The sequence below is a fragment of the Patagioenas fasciata genome, chromosome 13 (assembly GCF_037038585.1).
Source record: "Patagioenas fasciata isolate bPatFas1 chromosome 13, bPatFas1.hap1, whole genome shotgun sequence".
Classification (NCBI taxonomy): Eukaryota; Metazoa; Chordata; class Aves; order Columbiformes; family Columbidae; genus Patagioenas; species Patagioenas fasciata.
In genome coordinates, this window is record NC_092532.1 from 9,042,795 (window position 1) to 9,064,557 (window position 21,763).

Consider the following 21,763-nt stretch of genomic DNA (forward strand, 5'->3'; position numbering starts at 1 on the left):
AAAAAAAAAAAAGAAAAAAAGAAAAAGAGAGTGAGCGCCACATTAACACTCTGTGCGTTTGTATGGGGCTACAAAGGTGCTTACGCGGGCGCCTGCGCTTAGAGCTCAGCTATAACAGCTTCCAGTTGGAAAGAAAATTGAAGGAGTATGGAAGTGAGGAAAGAAGAAATTGCAATTAAAAACTGAAATTAATTCCAAAATAACCTATGAGCCAGAATGCTACAAAACGCCTTTGGATTGGGGGAAGAAAACAAAACAATTTAAAAAGTGGCTTTTGATGCAAAGTGAAAACAGCCCAGATCTGGAGCCAAAGTACAAAAGCTCCTGTGCAAGCTTGGGGCTCAGCCCTAGGGCTGGAGGAGCTTTGTCCTCTCCCTGGGAAGCAGGTACAGCTCAGCACATTGGAATTGCATTTTGACATTTCACTTAATGTACTCTACAATAAGTATAACTGGGGGAGGAACCAAAGCAAGACAAAACAAGGCAAAGAGGCTGAGCAAAGCCCTACAAAACAAAACTATTCCAGCAGTAATAATTAGCCATTCAATATGGCAAAACTGAGTAATGTAACACGTGTAGACAGATCATACAAGGAACATGCAGACTAGAAGCACAAAAAGACATTTTGTCCCAGTAAGAGATAAAATGAAGCAGCTCTCAGTGACAACAGCTGGACACAGAGGTGGGAATCATGCACCACATGATTAAACAGGGCAAAAGCTGGAGACAAGGGGCATCGCTGGGGTACAGCAGCCTTTAACCTTTGATACCCCGGCCCCTAAATCTAAATCAAAATAAAATGCAAGATTACTAGCCTATAGGTCCATGCAACAAATTCTTCCCAAATTCTGCCCGCTGCCAGCAAATCATTTCTGATGCTATGCGGGGCGAAGCTGGGAAAAGTGTGTCCTGAGCGGCCGTGCTCGGTGCCAGCGTCCCGGGCACCAGGGCAAAGCTGGGAACATGTGTTCCGAGTGGCCGTGCTCAGTGCCAGCATTCTGGGCAGCGGCAGAGCCAGTGCGGAGCGAAGGCACCGCTCAACTCAGGGGAGACGGCAAAGAAAGGGCGCTTTAATAAACCAGCAGCATAATACAGGACTCTGTCCGATTTTTTAATAGAAGCCTTTCACGATATGGAACTAATTATCGCCATCTGCCGTCCCCATACTTATATTTCCTCTCTCACAGCTCATTCTTCAAAAACTCAGTAGCTTCCTCCCTTTACATTTGTAAATGCTGTTGACTATGGATAAAATCCATGTTTACTTTGTATTCAGGGCCCATAGGAAAGGTTGTTTTAATCATCAACAGATGTTACATTCTGCTCTGCTGTGCTTGGCACACAACTTCAGAGGGAAAGAAAAGAAAAATCTTTATTTTAAATTTAAATTGTAGATTGTTACAGACTAAATAAAATGCCAAATTGTTATTGGAAACAACATGGCCACTGTAATAACTATAACTGACATTTACTTTTTACAATTATAATTTTTTTTCTGGTGCTGTTTAAACACAAGATGGTTTCCACATTTTGCAAAGGTGGGGTTTTTTTTTCCCTTTTCTCTGAAATGATTTGCAATCAAGCCACAGACATTTGTAATTTATTTTTATTTAATACTTTCCTACGAGTTTATGAAATACTGGGATTATTATGCTATATACAGTAGATAGTTTTTGAATACACACTCTCCCTCCGGACTCATATTTCAATACACATTATCCCCTTGAACTCATTTATAAACACCCATTATTCCCACAGACCCCGCTATAAACATGCAATATCTCTGTGGACTGTTGCAGCCTTATGGTCCTTTTTATTTCTGGCTTCTTTGCTATTTCTGTCCATCTTTGATGTGTGCGCTCGCAGTTGTGCGCGGGGGGACCCTTCGCACAGGTCCAGCTCTGCGCTCGCCTGTTCCCAGCTGCTGGACACACCGCACTGGCCACAGGGCCTGGTTGGGCACCTGCTGCCCTGCTTCTCTTTTAGGCACCGGTGTGAGCACTGAACACCATCTCCACGCCTCCAGCACCACATATCATCCCACACCTTCCCTTACCAGCTGCAGCTTGGCCTCGCGCACAGTTACAAAACCAGCGCTTGCTTTGAGTGATAATTTCTCATGCCAATTTTATTTCTACACTACTAAAGAAACTACTTCGTGAAACTGTTTATATGTTTAGTGTTGCTCAGAAGTAAAATGGAATAAAATGTTTGAGCAGAAAAAAACCTGAAAGATTAGGCATGAGAGCTGCTTGCTGTACCTGGCTACCGAGGGCGATGGGGAGCGCTCATTCCTCTGACATATTTTGCCACACATCAGATATTTGAACATTTGCAGCAGCAAACAGTATTTGTTCACTTTACTCCTACGGTTACAAAATACACAAAACCGAAAACGGCCTTGTGAGTCTCCAGCAGACCACACCATGCCAGGCTGGATGCAGCAGAGGGGTGTCTTAAAAGCAAACAAAAGGGAAGGGACCTATACTGCCATTTATAATCAAACAATATACATTTTTATGGAATAAAACCTGAGTACTTTGAAAGGAAGGGGCATCCCACACAGCCAGAGTGAATTTCAAGGGGAGTGCTGCCTTCAATTCCTAGTCTGAAGAAGAGAGACATTTCTCAATTACTGCAGCATCCTCTTCTCTGTCCTTGACAAATGCTCTCTTGCTCTGTTTGCAGCCTGTCTGGAGTGTTCCTGCAAAGCTAATTTCCCCATCCATCACCGGGAGCGCACTGCACATCTCCACAGCCTCCATTAGCCGCCTCTTCTCCGCTCCTTCTCTTCACAACCTCTGTTTTACCGACCATCACCCCGGCAGTGGTGGGAGTGTCTCCCTGCGGCTTTCCACACGCAGCCCATGTTCCACGCTGAGCCCCTGCTGCTCACACTGGCTGCAGAGGCAGCGCAGGCGGCTGCCAAACCAAACCCCTGCCCAGAATCAAGCTCAGCCTCAGGGACTCACACACCAGCTCGTGTCCCATCTGTTCGCTCTCTGCATGATCCCGCTTGGGCACACGCTGACCATGCTGGACTACAGTGCAAAAGCAAACCATCAAGATCACTTTGAAGTCACAAGTCATTTTTGTCTAAAAATAATCTAAATGTCTAAAACTCAGACAAATCAACATGAAAGGGACAGAACTTTGTTTTACCTGCAGCACTTTGCACAACACACTGTCAGCTTTAACTGTCGTGCATCTCGCACTGAGGAGCTATCACAAGTCCCTCCACTGAGCTTCCTTAGGTTTCTATAACCCTCTAAAGCCCATCATATTGAAGCCCAAGCTTTCATTAAGTCAACAAGAGAGAGAGAGTTGTTCAGATTCTCGATTTGCCAAGTGATGAAAAATTATTGTGGTCATCCTCATGCTGCTGCGAACCTGCACACGCCCCCAGTAATTTGCAGGAGTGTCCCCAGTGAGAGTCCAGGGAACGTGCTCCCTCGCCCACGTGAAACCACGTGCACATACGAATGCACAAGCACAACAATACTGACAACACTGATGCAGATGTGGGGTTTACATGTAACATAACACACGTATGAAAATGCAACAATGCATGTGCAACTACTTACTGTCAGATGCTGCACACGTTTGTGCAAATATTAACCACAAGCAAGTTAAAAAAAATAATCTTCTTAGGAAATTTTGAGATCTGAAAAACCAATCTCAGGAGTGAATAAATCCTTTTCTTTAGAAATTGCAAACTACAGCTGAATGCAAACCAGCTTGGAAAGCAGCAGACTTCTATTTGCCATCACCAGTGAATACTGTTATGAATTAACAGCTCATTAAGAAAAAAAACTTTGCAAACCATGAATCTCAAAAGCAAGTCTGAGAAACTGTCATCTGCAATTTCCAGTGTGTGAATAAATCTAAAAAGATGTCAACAGAGTTCTTACTGAGCACCAAACAAACAGGTGTGCCCTGGCCTCCTGACCCCAACATCAACAGCACAATAAAACTCTTCCCATTTCGGGACAAAACCATTTGGTACCAGTACGTGGAATAATACCTGCTTCTTAAAATACGGAAACGTGTATAACAAATGCCTCTTAAAGTCCCAGAAGAAACAGAGACTTGCACTGTGAAGTATTCCCCCTAGGAAACCTGTAAATCATACCAAAATTTTACTTGTCCTGGAACAGGTTTAAAAATCTGTTTGCGGTTTCTCGTACATTTTTTAAGATCTATCTGGTCAGTTCATAAATGAAAGAGTCCTTCAAATTCCAATGTAAAGATCTCTGTACATGTTCTTTTAAATAGCCTTAAATTGCAGACAAATGTGCTCTGAAAACTCAGTTATTTTTATACGTTTAAAAAACATTTACTCTCCATTGTTTTTATCACATTGGATTTTTCTGTAAATTAAAGCGTCATTACTTCATCCATTCATTCCTTCCTATCAGATCTGGCTGTGCTGTCACCGCAAAGGCTGCGCTGTCACGGCCATGGGTTATTTTTAGCTCCGTATCTCCAGCATTTCCAGTGTGCAATCAGGGAGAACCAGCCATGTTCAGCACAGCACTACCAAAACCACATTAATATTGCATTTAACGTACACAAACATGCATTCCGTGTTAAGCTTTAATTCAACTATTTAAATCAATGCGTTCGGGTGTCACAGGAAGGGCTGTGCAGGTTAAACACGGAAGGCACAGTGGCAGGTGCCAGCGAGCAGAACCCGGCGCCTCAGCTGCACACGGTCAGCATTTGGGCAAAATAAAAATAATATGAAAAGAAAAATATCTGAACAAAACCCAAGATCCTCTGTCACAGAAAAACATACACTTAGTTATGTGGGTTTGTTTGTGTGCTTAAAATATAATCATTTACAAAAGGAAAGGAACTGGAAAGTAAATGGGAAAAATCTGAAAGAGGAGAGGAAATAAATATAAGCAACCAAAGTGAAGAGAGCATCTGAATCAATTGTTTTCAGAAAAGAGAAAACACCGGCAACCCCTCTGCTGGCCTCATTATCCCCAGTCATCCATGGAACCAGAGGTCTCCCATTTCACCCAAAAGGAACCATTCCCTCAGCCTGTTGGCCATGGTCAGTGCCAGGTCCATCCCAAACGGCAGCATCTCCTAAAGCAGAGGTGCCTTGGCAAGACCTTCTCGGTGAAAACAAGTACACTGAAGATCAAAAACCACAGCTCATTTCCCCTCACAAATAGCAGATGTTAGGTTGACTAGCATCACCACCCCGATGGAGATTTGCATCCTGCTCTCTGAGCATCTGTGGAAATATCTCGCGTAGCAACTTCTCAGCACGCGAACCTGGTTTGCAGGACCAGACTAACGAGGATCTTGTTTGGAAGAGACAAAGCTATACAGTGTTTCTCCTCATTACAGAACTCTGGGCACAATATGTAATCACTTTATGATAAAAATAAATAGGTCAGGTGTTACCCTGTATAAAAATCTCTGCTCATGCAGATGGTCACCCACATTTAATTTCCTTGACTACCTCTCCATCCATCCATCAATTCCTCTGCACATGAAATGTAAAGTCAATTTGGAAAGCTATTCCAAGATAACCTTCAAAGTCATTTCCAAAAGGTATGCCTCTGATCGAGGGTGACAGTCCAGCCACTCTTTGGTGTTATATCTTTGCAACCATAATTCACTGTATTCACTCTCTATTGCATCATATTTCAGCGAGAGGAGCATTTTTTTAACAGTACGCGTTAGCGTGCAGTTTATTACAATGAAAACCCTTTATCTCCTTTGTCACTTCTCTCAGTTCCTAGCAGTTTATCCCATCACCACTCTCCATCATTAAACTAATACGGCATACATACAGAGATATGGTAAACACCAAATAATACAACAGACAACGCTAATGTTGTGACATTCACAAAAGGCAACAAAATTAAAGCTGGAATTGTCACTCCAGCCTTGCATAACGCTGCGTTTGACATGGGGAGCCACAGTCGCATAAAGCGTGGCAGATTTAAAAGAAGAATGGACAGGGATACACAAAAAGGCAGAAACATCAAGGATTTTTTTTAAATATATTTTTTCTGACAGGTCATTGCATTATCATTTATTTTCTATACTTTGGATCATCACTGAAGAAATCCCATGTTCAGCCAATTCACAGTGATGGCATAAAACATCATCTCAAACTCACTGGATGGTAGAACTGCTGAATTATTCAACAGGAAATTATTAGAGGTCGTGTTTATTCAGAAACAAAAGTGCCTTATTAATTCATAGGACTCCAGGTAGTGTGATGATTTGATCTGACACTTTACATAATATAGGCCACCGGAATTTTCTGTATTACTTCCAGTTTAAAGCTCAATAGTTGCACTTGAACTGCAGCTTTTAAAAAATCATCCAATCTCGATTTTAAAATACCCACCAGAATGGCCATTAAGCTGTTCCAGTGATTAATCACCTTGCCTGATTAACATGGACATTATTTCTAGTCAAATTTTTGTCTACCTTTAATTCAATTCACTAAATCTCATTATACTTTTTTCTATTACTTTTAAGAGCTCTCTATTCTCAAACTTCTTTTGCCTGTGTGGGCACTTAGTGACCATGTTCGAGTCACCTCTTAAGTGCCTTTTTGATAACATAAGAGACTTGACTTTTTTTTTTTAAACTGTCATCGTAAGATAAATTTTCAATGTATGTAATCACCTTCCTGGATTTCCAGCGTCCTTGCCCAAGTGCCAGGCTGCAGAATGGACAATATTCCAGAGGGGTTTGCAGTGGCCAAGAGAGATCAGGTCATCCAGCCCTGTGGATACCTGCACATTTCTGCACTCCTGCTAAACATGACACACAGCTGCAAGAGAGAACGGTCTCCACAACAGACATGTCATAATGTCTCCAACCAATGATCACACAATTATTTTAAACTTTATTTAAGGTCATGTAGATGACTTTAAATGGAAGCACATTTCTATTAATTCACAGATCACCAAGGTGACACATGATAACAGCTTTCAAAACAAGTGGTATTTCTCAAACTGGAAAGGAAGGTACTTGCACAATGTCAAATGAAAAGTCGAATAATAGCTTATCTAGAATTTGTCTCATCCTCTTTTGTATATTCAGCCAGAGAGCCATATCTGTTAGAACACCAGAAAACACTGCGAACTGACAACACTGGGCATCCTTTACACTAGAAAACACTGCGGACTGGCAACACTGGGCATCCTTTACACCAGAAAACACTGCAGACTGGCAACACTGGGCATCCTTTACGCATTCGAGTGCTGCTGCTCCTTACACAGCACAGAAATATAGCGAATGTGCAGAGACAACACAGTCCTGGCTCACCCGAGAGGCACCTGATGGACAGCAGCCCACCAGGCCCAAGCTCCAGCTCAGCCAGCTACAGGCACCACCAGGAGAAAACCACAGCCCTGCTGGGCATTCCTGTGCCAGCTCACCATCCCACGGTGACCATGCACCAGGTGTCGCCGGGGCTGCCCCGCGTGTGCAGCGGCCACAGCTGCCTCCTGGGCACCACAGGGTGTGACAACACATGACAGAGCCCAGATACCGAAAAGAGCGTGAAGTGACATCACTGCCAACGTCATGAGAAGGGATCTGTGAAGCAGGGGAAACACAATCAAGGACTCTTGAAAGAAAAAAAATGTATTCTTATCCAGGGCTGTCCACCTTCTTGATAAATGGTGTTCAGATGACACTATCATAGTTTTCCAAAGGGCCAAACAGCAAAAGCCTTTTTTGATGATAGATGATGGTGACACAAAGCTGGTGAGCACTCACTGAACAGCCCTGCCCCAAGCCCTGACTTCAACCTACTTGATGTTCCAGTGCAATGTAATTTTCCAGAACACTAAGGCCTTCAAGACCACAAAAACATTACAAGTTCATATTCTACACTTAAAATATTTGAGTTGCTTCAACTGGATGCAAGCAAATTAAAGCTGTAATTAGTTTATCTCCTGCATAACCCTATGCCTTGATGAGACCTTTATGTTTCATATTTGAAGCAAAGGAAGAAACAAAAATAAAACTCATAAGTGAGAAGGAAATTGATGAACATCTCAGGAGCTTTTACTGCAGAAAAAGCATCCTTTGCTGCTGCTGGGATGTACATATTTTGCTGCATCAGGCTTTACTCATTTCTTTGAAGTGTGAAAACTTCCTTTAAACTGAACACAAATGACAGGAGCACGACATGAGTTTCACTTTGAAAGCTGTATGCTTTTCTGCATTGCACGGGACGGGAACAGGGTGGCCAGGTGAGCCCCTGAGCTTGTGGCCGTGGGCCACAGGGAACCCAGTGCATGCAGAACGCAGAAGCCGCTCTGCTCCTTCCTGTCCTGCAGCTCTGAGGACTCTCCTGGAAACGCCAAGTACACCAGCGCAGGGACTGCGGCTGCAGGAGCTGTGCTGACTCCTGAGCTTCACTCAAGAGGAAACTATCAGAATACACAAACTTTTCAGCAATTATTTTTAATTTTTCAAGAGAGCCGCATGCTTTTAAAATTAATTTCAACAAAAGGCAGTATCTTGTGTTTTTATAAATAGACAACTTTGAAATATATTCTCTTTAAAAATTATACCATTTCTTCACATCTTAATTAATGCCAAAAGCTTTATTTTCTTTCTCAGTAGTGTATTAGAAAGCTGCTATTAATGTAATTTAATTTTTGTTAGGAGCAGCATTTGTTTTCCATTTTTTAAAAAATAGGTCATTCTGAAATCCTGGCCTGTCAACTTTGCTTAAAACATTCCCATTCCATGCCTCTATGTAATAAATTAAATCAGTGTTTTAATTGTGCCCATGCTTTCTGGTTCCTGGCAGTACAAAAAGATCTTCTGTGAATGCACGTCCCAAAAAATCCTACCGAGTGATTAATTACTAGTCTGGAAGATATAAATATGCTTTTCAGTAAAGACAGTGTGGACCGCTGGAAGCCTTGGCCTTATATATCTCTGCAGATCTCTTTCACCCAGCAGACATCACCTTAATTCAAACAAGATCCCAGGTTCAATATTCACCAGCAGTTCAGAAACCCTTCTCTGCCCATTTGCCCCATTTAATTGATACAAGGTATGCATATTTGACAAGGAGGAATATGAGATATGTTTATTCACATCTTTGATTTCTCCAAGCTTTCCTCATCATGAACAAGCCCTTCACCATGGAGTCTGAGGTCCTGCATGTTGTGGCCAACACGGCTCCTCCAGGATGAGTTTTTATCGGCATCCGAGCACAGGACAGCCCAGCTGCCAGTCCCAGCCCCATATATTATTAATACTTTCCTCCCTGCAACTCTGCTGTCACAGCTGGTGCCTTTGCTCTCTCCTTAAACCCTTCCGCTCCAGATCAGTCCTGGGAGAACCCAGCAGTATTTGCAGTTTGTTCCCAGCTTGTCATACAATAAATACACAAGAGAGGAATTTTATTTTCCTTTCTACCAGAACACCATCTAAATTAAAACAGAAGTGATTTTCTACCTGCACGCATGGAATGAGACAGTGCTGCCCCAGCCAAGCTGTGGGGTCCAGCTGGAGCTGCCATCGCCTCGGGGAACATCTCCCAGCGGGGTGAGGAGCAACGCGCAGGAGACAGTTCAGTAGAAGGAAAACTAATCAAAACCAGCAGCAAGTTGAAAGGACCTGGAACCAGCAACACAATAATGAACTTCTCACAGTCAGGTCACCAACACCAACCACAGCAACTTGAGTGGAGATTACTGCGTAATGACCTGAAAGAGGGGCTTGATGGATCATAGTCTAGCTCCTTATCATAAGGAACACAATTTATTTCACTACAAGCAAGAACACGACAAAGACTAACTCCATCCTTACTCTTTGAAAAGGTCTGTCCATAGTCAAGGAACAGACTGAAATATTAAAGAGAAACGTGTGTCTGCTTTGAGGACAGAAGACCAGAGTCTTGCAATTCTCTGAACACCAAAATTCACTGCAATCACTGGTGCCATTGTGATTGCTCATTAACAATACACATCTTCCAGCTGACATTTTTCATTTGGACCTTGTGAAAACCACAAATCAAACATACATAAGAAGTCAGCCAACTTCAACTGAGGAAAGGTCTTTAAAAAGCAGGAAAGAAAATAAACCTTTGATAAAATAATTGCTTCTACTGTTATTTTTTTTTTTTTTTTTGCTATTTCTTCAAAAACAATTTCTCTCTCTCTCTTGTTCATCTATCTGGTGTCCTGCTGTTGCACAGATGAAAGGTCCAGTCTCTTTAAAATTTCATGCAGGGCTCTTTAGAACATCTCAGTTTTAAATGCCCATGGCAAAGACAACAAAATGTAACAGTAAATGGAAAGCAGATGAAAAACCCTGTTTATATACTTCATAAGGTATCACACATGACAGAAGGTGTATTTTCACACCCAAGCACAGTGGCTATAGCCATTATTAAAATCACTGGACCACATAACTTATATTCACTAAAGCATTGACCAGAAGTCAGCATCCCAAAATCTGTCTGTAACTTACCAGGCCTGGGTACCATACAATTGTATTACCTGGTAAGAAAAGTTTCCTTCTCTTTCCACCCTTAAAGCAGAGATTCCTCCAACATTGCACTAGCCTGCCCATAACAACAGATGACAAATTATTGTGGCTACTTTAAGGGGTGGAAAACAACGACCTTGGTGGAATAAAAGCCCGAGTTGTGCAGGATGGATATTCCAGCACGAGCATCGCCATGGACCAGACATGTCCTGCCACCCACCACCCACCCCAGGTCCTGCTGGATCTGCAGCGTTCTGGTGAGAGGAGCCTGGAATTGCACACACACAGACACAGGTGCTCTGGATTTGCACACACACAGACACAGGTGCTCTGGATTTGCGCACACACACCACTAAGCAGCAGCAGCTTCTGAAGTTTCAAAAAAATTTTTTTAAAAAGCCTAATTCCCTTTTGCTGGAAATAGAGCATATTCCTATGAAGACAAGCAGATTTCACTGACATTTCCTTGAGGTCATTTTCCCAGACACAAATGGTATGTTTTTACCAAATTCAAAACAATGAGGCCTCACCACCAGTCTCTACAGCTCGTGACGCAGCGTGGTCACCACCATCATCTGAAGCAGCAGCTACCAAGTCGGACAGGTCCGTGTAGGTTTGTAGCATCATTTTGTATCTAAGGAGTCTAAGGTATTTTACCAGAACGGTCATCAAATTTAAAACTGAAGCCACAACATCTGTTTCAAGTATCTCTCCTATTGCTGCTCCTATTTACAGTGTTCACAACTCCTTGCACTCTCTTGGATTTGAAGCAGAAGCGTCACACCTGTGGTGCTGAAGGGCCCAGCAGAGGAAGCAGCAGGTCCCTGCCTGCAAAGACTGGGGACATGTACAATTTAAATAACGCACACAACCACAACAGAAGAACCAGTTGCCAAACCTTGAGACACTTCAGGACAGAAATTTATAGGCTATTTTTCAGAGAACCGTCCTGATACCTAATCATATTCACACTCCAGAGATGATAATACGGACTTTGACAGAAAAATGGAATGTAAGTAAAATACTGGAGGTGTTTGTGTAGATTCAAGAAAAATAGTCTGGCATTTCAGATTATAAGAACTGTCTAGCCTATCACATCCAGAGTGCAAAGCAGCAAACACCGCGACAAGGAGCCCCCAATCCTGCCAGAAACAGGCCCCAGGTGGCTGAGCAGCACGAGACACAGAACATCTCTTGTGAAATGGCACCAGCTTTCCTACATACAGAGGATTTTTGATGTGCTGGTTATAATATTGGTTGTAACACATGAAATACAGATGCAAAGACAGGTGACAGGACCTTCCCCTTTAGCAACATGGTAGTTTTAGCTGCATAAACTCATTATGAGTGGAATTATGTTTCGTTCACTAAAAATGAAAAGAACAAACAACTGTATCAAAGTGGGCAAGCCTGGAGGTTTAGACTCTCAGCATCCCGAAACAGAAAATGTTACCCTGCAGGTACTGCATTAATCAAAATACTTTGCTAGCAAATCCCACATTGATAATGAGGTTTAACCACACAGGGAGACCAGGTGTTTGATGAGAATGACACAAAGTAAAGATGATTCAACAAGGAAAACATCTCTGCCATAGCCTAGAGGTCAAGTTTGGAGAGAACTGTGCAACACCACCCACAACAAGAAAACTTATTCTGTATCCAAACGAGCTGCTGATATACATGCTCATCCTGGATAACCTTGTGCCAAGGCAGTCTCAAAGAAGCAAATCAAAGCCAGCAGATGTTCAACGGAGCAGCCCTGCAGATAAAGGATGGCATCACAGAGCAATGCACAAGTGAGTCACAGACTATTCGATACCCAGAAATTAGTCATGGCTTAATAAATGGGCTTCCTCTGGCCACATCCCTTCATCAGATAGGGCTAATAAGACCAAAACCCCTAATTGCATCAGCCATGACAGAGGAAACAATAAGCTTATTCAGTCTAGACTGAGCTCGTGCATCCAGAACCATTCCAAGTGACAGTGCAGATAACTTTTGTGAAGGTATCAACAGGAACATGAAGCACAAAATACCTTCTATATTACCAAACAACCAAGGAGGTGCAGCAGCCCAGAATAGCCCAACTGGGAGCAAGTCCATCCTGGGCCTGGCACCAGCACACCAGCCAAGGTAGCCACACACCAGAAAGTACTCACATGCATGTTGCACATACTGTGCATTTTATAGACTATTTATTTTAGCCTATATTGTCCATCTTGCTACCCCTTCATATAGATAGGTATTGCCTGAGGTATAGCGAAGCAAAATAACCCAGAGTTGTCATGCCGTGGTCCATCAGTGTGGGGCAGAGCAGAGAGTGTGGAGCGAGAGGTTCCTCCGGCCAGCGCGTCCCCACGTGGTCCAGACCCGGCACCAGCCATGGCGATCCTGGCACCAGCCATGGCGATCCTGGCACCAGCCACAGCAACTGGGGAACCCCGTCTTGCTCCAGCCGCCCACAGCCAGGACCCGGAGCTGCTGGTGACTATGCCCATACGCAGGCCTTCTGCTTTTTAATTAACATACATCACAGAAAAACTTCCAACTTAGAATTGTTCCAGTACTCATCGACAAGTATTCCAGCTTGAAATATCCATATATTTAAAACTACTGGACCTGTTTTCCTCAAAATTGGCTTCTACTTCCTTTTTCAACAATGATCACATTACTGAATTTGAAATTCCGGCTTCAATGGTTTTGAGTTTCTTGGCTATGCACCAAGGAATAATTTAAAAGGGACATTATTTTCACACTAAGATCCAGAAGTCCAACAGACTCTGAACTATTTAAAGAAATATTTGAACAGATAGCAGGCAAGAAAAATTTCAGCTTTAAAGAACTAAAGCAAGCTATCAGTTACTGAAAGACATTAAGCCAATAACAGGTTCTTATCAGCTCCTGAAGTATTGTTCATATATTAATATATTCATATATTGAAATAACGGACTTTCCGTGGAAAGCCAAGCTGAGTTGAAGAGGTGAGGCATTCCCGCGCATGATGGCTGGTGCGTCCCACCCTGTGCCCACCGGCATGGCCCCGGCACAGCACGGACAGCACCACAAACCAACCACCTGGCACAATAACCACCCCCTCGTTACGCACTCTGTGCAATTAGCTGTGGTCAGTGGAAAGCGCATATCTGCTCGGCCTTTCTACATCTGCGTTTTCCCCAAAGTCTTGATTTGCTGTTTTACTGCTCAAATGCTAAAATTCAACTCTCTTTCCATAAAGTATTTTAATCTAAAAATAATTTGAAACATGTTTATTTTTAAAAACTTTTACCCTCCCAAATATAATGTTTAAAAGAAAGCAACCTTAAGTATTAATACAGAGTAAGTAATTGCTGCTGCATTTGTTGCAGATAAATCACTTTTAATCTAAACTTTTTTTTAAAAAAAAAGATCAAAAGTAATATTAACCCTGCTGGCCAGGGAGCAAAACGACATTCCCAGACATTAACTACTTTCCAAATATGAAAAGCATATTAAATATCTCTCTTAAAACAAGATGTTTTCCTCATGTTTCCTTTGGGGAAAATCTGCAGGGTGCATTCCTCCCCCGGCAAGGCTCAGGCACCACCACTCACCAAGCACCACACTCAGCCCCGGGGACACCTGGGGGACACCAGGGCAGCACCACCACACTAGGCGCCCATGCCACCTCCCCTGTCACCAGCCCTGCACCAATAACCACAGCACAGGCCTGGTTTACACGTGAATTCTGCACTGGAAATTGTCCCGATTCTGCAAATTGATTTTTCCCTAAGCACACACGTGGAAACTCCCAGCCCCGCCAGCTGTCACCACAGCTCACCACACACAGATTTTGCTTTTATTTCATCATGACCTGCAACTTCTGTTGCAACAGGATCAGAGAGATCCACTTGTGCAGTGTAAGGAAATAAAATCAGGGTGAGTCCCAAATGAGATCCAGTGAAGCTGCTTTTCCTTGGGCCAGGTCAGCCCAGGCTGGCAGGGCAGCCCAGCGCTGTCAGTCTCCTCATTCCCCATCGGGTGAGAGCAGAAACCTGAGTCAGGGGAAGGCGCTGCCTCGGGCACACAACCAACAGTAGCAAAGCAGCATTACACCCACAATGTGGATTTGTTACCAGGACAAAAAGAAGCGGAGGAAATGATGCTCAGTGCTGCGTACTGGCCACAAAGAAAAGACCATCAAAAGCATCTCTTCCCAGAGATTTTTCATCCCCTCTCCCCTCCAAAGACTTTTTAATGATTTAAAGACACATCAAGAAAATACAGCAGCTTTCTTCCAGTCCAGGAGTGCGCTACCTGTCCAGCCTCCTCCACCCACAGCAGGGCACACCGGGTACCAGCCGCAGGGATGTCGTATGTGCGATGCCACCAGCCGCGTCCAATACTTGAATGCCCAGTTTCCTCAATCACAGGTACAGTGTTCCTAAGGCACAGAGGTGATCTCAATAAACCCCACAGGCTTCCCACGCACAGCCATGGGACACGGTGCCTCCGCGGCAAGGCTGCTCCCAGCTCCTCAAACCCCGCTGCCTAAAAGGACAGGGATGACTCTGTTCTCCAGCAATAAAGGCTTCTCAGCTTGTCAGTGACTCCTTCTCCCCGCTCCCCCCAGCAGCAGGATGGACCCATGGCCAGGGAAGACTGCTGAGCAACAGCCAAATCTACTGCTGGGTTTGGTTTGTGTATTTATTTTTAACTGAAGCCAGTCACCCTAATTACTTTTAAAGCATGTGAATTCTGGTCACATGAATTAGACTCTTCTGTCAAAGTAATTTTCCTGAAAGAGCTGTTTCTCTGGAATAGGCTTCTCATCTGCTAATCCATCAGAGCTGCAGCCACTGGCCTTCCCAAAACAAAAGAGTAAGATTTTTTTTCTTCTCAGATACACAAGATAGAATTGTATTAGTATTTAGTGTACATGTATGATTAGAATAACTGAAATAATAGCTTATTTGTGAAAAAAACTGACATAAAAAGAATACCCATGTCCTCAGAAGATAGGGTAGATGCCTTTTAGCAAGGAACATTTAAAAAGTCCCTCACTTTTTCAATCTAGATTCTTCTTCCTACCTCCCCAGTATCTTTTGGTTTTTAAACAGAACAGCAATAGTATCTGAACTGTGACCAACTCCTAATGAATTAGGATCTTGCATGTTCATCATCCTTCATAATAAAAAATTCCCATATATTCCAGTGATAAACAGCACATAAAGCACAGTGCAAAATGATAAAACTGTTGGAAAGTTGATAAATAACAAACTTTAAAATATTTTAATGTTAAATATATGATGATGTTCTATTTCCCTGCACTTTGACAAAGCAAATTTAAGTGAGGATTTGTAAAATGACGCTGCTCAATACCTCTCACCAATATGGTAGCACATGGCACGTTCCAGATGTTAAAAATCCTATTAAGCTGGAATCACCCCCCCAGACTTACCTGCCAGCTCCCAAGTGCCAGGCTCTACAGCTGGCAGCGCTGCTGGCACTCGTGTCAGGCCACAGGAACAGGACACAGCGGGTCCCTCAGCCCAGGGGGTTCCGGTTCAGCAGTGGCCACAGGGCTCCCTCTGCACCCTCCACACATACCAGCCGGGCCCTGACAGGGCTGACAACACCTGTGAGATGTTTGGGGTGGCAGCAGCAGCACCTGTCCTGACCAGCACTGCCTGCTCCGCTGGAATGCACACCCTGCTCGGAGCTGGAACACCACAAATGGAACCTACAGCAATTACTACTGTGTTCTGATGCACTCCTAGATTGATGCTCATCAAATGGAAGATACACAGTCTAAAATCATTTTCAAACATTAGAAGAAGAAAAAAATATTTAATATATTTATTCCAACTTCTGTTGGACAAAAATACTTTAGACTGTACCCACAGCTGACTGTTCATGGGTGTGCCTACACCACTGCTGATACTGACAGACCTGTCACATTGAAAATTCCTGCATAATGGATACAGTAAAAAACAATGAAAGAAAACAAATAAGTGAGGCTTCCCTCCAACCTTTTTGCTTTCCTGTGAAAGAGATGGTTATCCCTGCTCCGGCAGGACTTCGATAAGCACATGCAGAATGTCCACAGGCTGCAGTTTTTCATTTTCCTCTTGGCTGATCTACAGCTAAGCTGCCAAAATAAACAAACTTACCCTTCCAGTCAGGCTCAAAATGAAACAGCAAACTGAATTTTTATGTCATAAAAGGAAGGAAAAAAAAAAAAAAAAAGGCAAAATTCTTAAAATATCAACACTTTTTTCCAGGAGGAAAATAAATTTATGAAGACAAGCTATTAAGCGATGATTTTGGATGCTAATTACACAATCCTCAATGCATCCACCACAGTATCACCATCACAGTCTCCTTTCTGAAGTCTATGAAGAGAGAAAGTTTGGCCCCATGGCATCAGGGAATAAAAACCAGACTTTTTAGGTCAGAAGAGGAACACGCACATATTTTGACAGCTACCCCATCTAACTCATTCTTAGCAGAGAAACAACTTCATTAAAGTGCATAGCTTTTGAGTGACATTCCTGCTGCCCAATGAAAGCTCCAGACACAGCCTGGGGAGGGACCTGATGTCTCCAGAGCCGCAGGGATGTACCAAGGTCACCTGCGCAGCCAAGAGCCAGCTCAGCTTTTAGGAGAGACCAAGTTTTCTCCTTACGATTAATTTCTAGACCCAATCTGAATTCCTGATTAAATTATTAAATATTTTATTGTGCATTGCAGACCTGAAAGGTGAACTTTTCTAAAATGCTGAGAACGCAGCAAGCAAAATGAAGATGGCGCAGATCCAAAGACTCCCACAAGCGCCCCCCACAATGCCGGTCAGCACATCTGGGTGTTATCTGGGCACGGTTCTGCCTGCCAGGCCAGGAACTGCAGCCAAGCTGTGAGGTGCAGCACAACATCTGCAGCTCCCCCAGCACCACCACATTGCTCACTGCATCCTGCACACACAAACCACTCAAAATGCTTCACGGAACCAGTCGTGTACTGACTCGTGCAAGAAATTTCTCTGACCACTTGGTTCATTAAAAAAAAAATAATTACGTCATGCAAACAACTTGCTCTTCAGAGGCGCAGTCCCCAAAAGGTGAGGCTCAGCTGAGCACAGCAGGAACCTGCAGCCCATGGAGCACAACAGCTCCATGGATTTGGCCACGTGCTGGGGAGCACTGGAGGTCACTCCAGTGTTCATCACACCAGCCCAAACCCCACACCTACGGGGAGACAGCTTTCCATCAGCCCTGCAGTAAGGAAATGTCCTTCCCTCCCTTCCCTGGGAAACAGAAGAGGCAAGCCTCACCTAAGGTATTGCCAGCTCATGTTTTAGGATGACTGTTTCAATGGAAATGTTCGTAGGGGAACACCACAAAGGAAACCACTGGTATCCATTCAAACTGCTCTCATCTATTGAACAGTTATAAATTGTACAAGTAACTGGTACCTGTGCGTGGGACAGCAAACCTGGAGACTGAAATTCTTTGGCTTCACATACACCTGTGCACTATTCCCCACACTCTCCCCAGAAAAAGGCACAGAACATTTCCAGGTTTGTGACCAACCCTGCAGTATGTGCTAAAATGAAAGATGAGCATGAATGTGCACAACTTGCTTTTTTCTACTTGCAAGATTCATTTCACTTAAGTTTATAGCAACTCTTTTTTTTTTAAGATAAAAACATACCGCAGGCTTCTTACAGAATCTGTAGCTGCGTCCCCATCCTCCAGTGTGTAATTTTTCTTTACATTTGAACTATAACCAAGCACACGTGCTGCTTAATTTATCTCCACTCTTCTCATTAAACTAATTACTCTGTAAAGCACTTGAAGTACTTTAAAATACCAGCATACATCTCCAGCTTGGCTCACTAAGGCCTAGACATGAGGAACGGCTGTGGATCCTGTGCCCTGGTGCAGGACTGCAAGCTCAGGCCCAAACACATCTTGGCACAGTCCAGCAGTGTTTGAACTCACCGACAGCTGAGGCATCAGGGAAGCTGCACAGAGCAGGGGAAATTCTCTGGCAGCTCACACGGAGCACTTTGCATCAGGAAACCAAGGAAAAGGATCCCGACCAGCAGCCAAGGGCTCCAACAGCCCTTCCCAGGCTCCAGCCACCCTGCCCGGCTCTGCACACACAACTCCAGCCTGGGATTCTTTGCCTTGGGGCAGGTTTTGTCGTGCTGCTTGCTTATAGACATGGCCCTACTGTATTTTTTTTAATTCTCATTATGAAGAGGGAAGTACTAATATGAAAACAACCTTTGCTTCTCTGCCTATCACTTTTGCTTACAGTAATTAAAAAGTTTCTGTTCTTTCTATCTCTGCGGTGGTAACACACCTAGAGAAGTACGAACTGGAGCTGCCCGGCCTCACTTGCCAGCACCAGCAGCGCTTGCTGAGCTCCAACTGCACAGCCCTTGTTACTCATGATAATGTATGAGCCAGAAAGAAAACAGACCTGGTTTTACAGGCCAGAGCCTACAGTTAAAGGAAAAAAAAAAAAAAGAAAAAAAAACCAACACAAACAAAACACACAAAAAACAAACCCAAAACCCCACCACCACACACACACAGATTTGAGCTTTTAAACTGCAATTTTGCTGGAATCATTGAAAAAGAATGAGGATTCCATGATGTCACTTTTACAGTCAATGTTCTGCTGATAACTGCACTTTACTGACCTGCCAGTTTGAAGTACTAGTACGCCAATTCACGACTTTGCCGCACAGAAGTGTAAAAATACCAATTTTGAATAAAAAGCGCATTTTGTGATTCATATATATGAAAGTACAAATCCCAAGTACCTGCTGCGTCAAGTAAAATACATAAAGCATTATCAGAAAAAAAACACACTGGGAAAATGTGAGTGCCACATAAAGCAGTTTGGAAGAGTAGCTTAAAATGACTTACGTGATGCTTGTCTTTTTTTTTAATGTACTTTTGCCCTTCTTCTACTTACTGCACTCATTTCCCTTAAAAAAAAAAAATATTCCCCTTTATACAGTGCCTTTGTTCGAGCCTTTCAGAGAATAACATAGCATTAACAAAACAGGCAGGCAAACGTAGAGACCAAAAGAGAGCACAACATACATTACACTCAGTTCCACATGAAGGACAAGCTTTGACTTTGTGTGGATGGTAAAACTGAATTATCAAATTAATTAAAATTTTATGTTCTTTTCCTTGTTATTCTCATAAGAAGGGAAAAAAAAAAAAAAAAAAAAGAGTAATTATTTCTACAACATATATCTTAAGATGACTACAGATCCAAAGGAGAACCAGAACAGAATAAATCCCTGGAACACACATCTCCAAGATTTCACTATTATACATATGGAAAGGCTTAAAATAGCTAGTAATTTGGACACAAACAAAATGAAGCATTGTCTGCAGTTCTTTCTGTATCCAATCCTTGAATAAACTTAGCACATACAGTAACACAGTATTACGTGTATTTTATACCAAAGGTGGGTTTCCAATCAGCTCTGTTTGTTCGGTCCTGCAGAACCCTGTTGCGAGACCCTGCCCAACACCCCAACGGCAGCACAGAGGGACAGACACACTGCTGGAGGCACCCAGACAGACACACGGCAAGTCTGTGACCCACCTGAGCACCACTGCCAGACTAGCCTCCCTTCTTTTGAAAAGAAAGTAAAATAACGGAGCTGGAAACCAGTGGGAAGATGCGGAGAGCAGGCCGCAGCTCACAGCTGAGCCGGCAGCAGCAGCACAGTTCAGTCATGCAGAGCAGCTGCTCCAGCTCCTCTTGTCTTGCTCCAGCTACAACACCATCGTTGCATTCCCGTGAGACCAAGGCAAGACACCTATTTTTACTGAAGAGAGGCTAATTTGAATTGGGCATTCAGCTCAAGTTTTCATCACTGACAGCACTCATCACCAAGAAGTTCCTCCCCAAAAAGCCTGCACTCTCCATCCCTGTACATTCGCAGATCCCAATTTGAGTCCCTTTCTGAACACAGGCATTGGTCAGAGGTGCCATCGAGCTCTGTCTGGTCCCACGGCCACAGCCAAGGGGTTCTGAAACAAGGACCAGTAAGAGGGAGAAAATCCTGATATGGGCATTGTGGTTTTGGACAACTAAGTGTTTCCCTGGACGACAGAATTTCATCCTGCCCCCGCAGAGACAAGTTGTACTCACTGAAGGCCCTGTCTCAGGCCAGCCTTGCCAGAGGCTGTTCCACAGACACCAACATCCAGCCTGCCCACAGCGCCGTGCTTTGCACCATGCTCTGCATCCCCACACACTGAGTTAATGGGATTTGTTTTTACACATAGTGCTCAACAGCACTAGATGCTTTGAGTTGCACAGTCTTGATAATTTTCCATTTAATCTCATGGAGATTCTGACTGAACCCTACTTCTGACATTGCCATAATTAGAAGTGTTTGACATTACATTTTAACAACATTCTTTTTATTGAGCATTTTTGTGCGCAATTAATAACCTAGACTAAAAATAATATTTATGTATGTATACACTGCACTATGAAAACCAAGATGTTTTCAATGTAGTATTTCATTTTAATACTTTGAGGTCATGTGGAGCATCTGTTTATATGGATAACTAGAAGCAAAGAGGAATCCATCATGATAACATGCAAATAAGTATGGTGCATTCATACGAAACCAAACACTGAAGTCATAAAAAGGAAGAAGACTACACAGCAGGACAGATATTTCCAGCATTAATGTAGCATTTTCACCTGCTGTGCAGACGCAAATTCTGCGTACATGAATTAACACTTGTTCTTATTTGTTTTCTCACCTTCTTTATAGACCAGAAGCCCTATGCGCATCTTTACCTTCAACTAATATTAAGAAGCGTCCATAGCTGCAAAGATTATTTCTGTTTCTATCCATATGTGGAAAACACGGTTGTTATGTACAGTTCCTGGGGAAAAAAAAAAAAAAAAAGTTATGCCAAAAAATAAGAAGAAATATCTGTTTGACTCTCAGCCTTTTATCACCAAAATACCTTTAAAAAAAAACACCTTACATCCTTTGAGTACTCATCCAAATGCAAATAATAAGACTAAATCAATTTAACATAACTTCTACACCTGCTGGTCGAGCAAAGCTCAGCAGGGAGCTCCTGGACTTCACGTAGGTAGAGGCTGGTCTCTGGTTTCTTATCTTAGTGTTGTGTATCAGCCTTCTTTTAAGGCAAATACTACCCTGAAAACAGTCCTGCATGTGCACTTGTGTCATGCATTTATTTTCATCATCATTCCTCTT

General features: G+C 43.1%; 1 protein-coding gene across 1 annotated transcript in view; it reads right to left on the bottom strand.

The window, feature by feature from the left end:
• ZFHX3 (zinc finger homeobox 3) overlaps nt 1-21,419 on the bottom strand; it is a 547,783-nt gene extending 526,364 nt beyond the window's left edge. Inside the window, exon 1 of the mRNA XM_071814502.1 lies at nt 21,294-21,419. The gene's annotated coding sequence lies outside the window, so the exon portion shown is untranslated. The remainder of the gene's footprint in view (nt 1-21,293) is intronic.
• Nucleotides 21,420-21,763: the final 344 nt, after the last annotated feature.